The sequence below is a fragment of the Limulus polyphemus genome, unplaced genomic scaffold, assembly GCF_000517525.1.
Source record: "Limulus polyphemus unplaced genomic scaffold, Limulus_polyphemus-2.1.2 Scaffold1172, whole genome shotgun sequence".
In the NCBI taxonomy this organism is placed as follows: domain Eukaryota; kingdom Metazoa; phylum Arthropoda; class Merostomata; order Xiphosura; family Limulidae; genus Limulus; species Limulus polyphemus.
This window is the reverse complement of record NW_013666782.1, coordinates 249,799-252,126: the sequence shown is the minus strand read 5'-3', so window position 1 is coordinate 252,126 and position 2,328 is coordinate 249,799.

Sequence of the window (2,328 nt, the reverse complement as noted above, 5' to 3'; positions counted from 1 at the left end):
GAGCCTGTTGAATAACGGTGTGGTTTTTTTGTGTGGCATGATTTAAAAAACCTGCAACTCTATATCGTTCTTATGAGTTTTTGAACAGTATTGATATGAGTTAATCTCAAAAACTAAATTGCACACTCAGCCTATATGCGTATTAAGTGTAATAAACATGAAACCCAGAACACGCTTTTGTAGAAGCACAACTGTGTCACATTAGTAATATTGTTTATGAAATGCGGTGAGAGCTATATTAGAAAAACAAGCTTTCCTTTTCATATCGTATTACAGAGCATTTTAAAAAATTGAGCAAATTATAAACGAAAAGAGAACGCTCATTAAATCACTGTTTAAACTACTAAACATTGTCCGCTACAATTATCATCACAGCAAATCAAATGGACAGAAAATACAAATAACATGATCCAAAATTCAATAGAGATAAAAGCTATAATTTAGAATCTAATATAATGAATGATCTTAGTTGTGCACTTTATAGTTTATTATCTGAAAGCGTAAAAACCCATAAAATATTTACAGACATGTTCTGTTTTTAATATTAATATATTCTTCACATGTATTTATACTTGTTTATATAACCTATACTAAAAAGGAACAAATTATATACATTTGCTTCATTGTTTGTTGTTGTTAAACCTTCACTAATATTTTAGCTGTAATAGTTACATATGTTTTATTAATTTGTTGTAAATCCGTGATTATCATATTATTTCACGTGTGTTCTTACGCATTTTTTTTCACGTAACACATGCATGCATGTATATATTTCTGCATGGTACTTATACGTATATATAAACGTTAAGAGATATATATACACGTATATTATGATATATTCAATGAGGCATGAGAATTAACACTCATACAAATACAGTTGATTTATTTATTCGTTTATTTCTTTTCAATATATCGTTTCTACCTTTGTTGTTCTATAACTAAATCTGGCAGTAATGTGTATTAGTAAATATTCCAACTATTTCTAACGCTAACTGTGACAGTAATGTGTATTAGTAAATATTCCAACTATTTCTATCACTAAATGTGGCAGTAATGTGTATTAGTAAATATTCCAACTATTTCTATCACTAAATGTGGCAGTAATGTGTATCAGTAAATATTCCAACTATTTCTAACGCTAACTGTGGCAGTAATGTGTATTAGTAAATATTCCAACTATTTCTAACACTAACTGTACCAGTAGTGTGTATTATTAAATATTCCAACCATTTCTAATGCTAACTGCGGCAGTAATGTGTATTAGTAAATATTCCAACGATTTCTAACACTAACTGTGGCAGTAATGTGTATTATTAAATATTCCAACGACATCATCATACTAAATGATGCAGCCTAGAGTCTCACAAGTTCTTAGAATGCTTAAAAACTTAAGAGTTTTAACTCTGCCATTACTTGTTTTGTTTTGAATTTGTGTACGCCCCCGAATAAGGTGTAGAGCGAAACGAACGGTAACAAAACGAATGTTCCCTAGAGTTTTAAGGTCATTGTTATTTCTTGCAACATTTATAATCCTTTATTCAACACTCTTCTCAGAAAATACAGAAGGTTATTATCAACAAGGTTGACTGTCCTCGTTTTTGTTTTTTTTACCGTAACAGTGAAGTTTGTATTTATACAATAAAATGAACCCAAAGCTTCCGCCGCGCGATCTGTTAGCACAGTTCCGTTAATATAGTTAAGACGTTAAGGTATCAATCATGTGGCATCTCAATGAAATAAGGATTTTTGTTAAAAACAACAACAACATTTTACATCGGAACTGAAATCAGTTAATTTAACCATTCATGAAACTAACCCTATCAATCATGTGGCATCTCAATGAAATAAGGATTTTTGTTAAAAAAACAACAACATTTTACATCGGAACTAAAATCAGTTAATTTAACCATTCATGAAACTAACCCTACAGGTAGGATGTAATTGTTAAGCTTTTTTTACAGAAAGTCAATCATTTCAGTACGAAGACTTTTTTAAAGGAAAATAACCAACTTAAGTGTCAACCGGTTGTTAATACTATTACATTAGTCGTTTGTAAAATGTCCATGTAGTGGTAAGTTTCTGATGTTGTTATATCAGTCTTTCAACGACGCCAGACTAGACAACTTTCCTTGCGAAAAAATCAATCCAAAGGTATCGAATCACTGGAATTAATGAAAAACATACCATAACTACGACATAGCTACGTTAATTATATAAAAATCAGAATATCAATAATAAAATTAAATCATTAAAAGAACTTGGTTTCAAGGTGTTTTTTTAGTGCAAAGCTACACAATGGGCTATCTGCACTATGTCCACCGCGGGGAG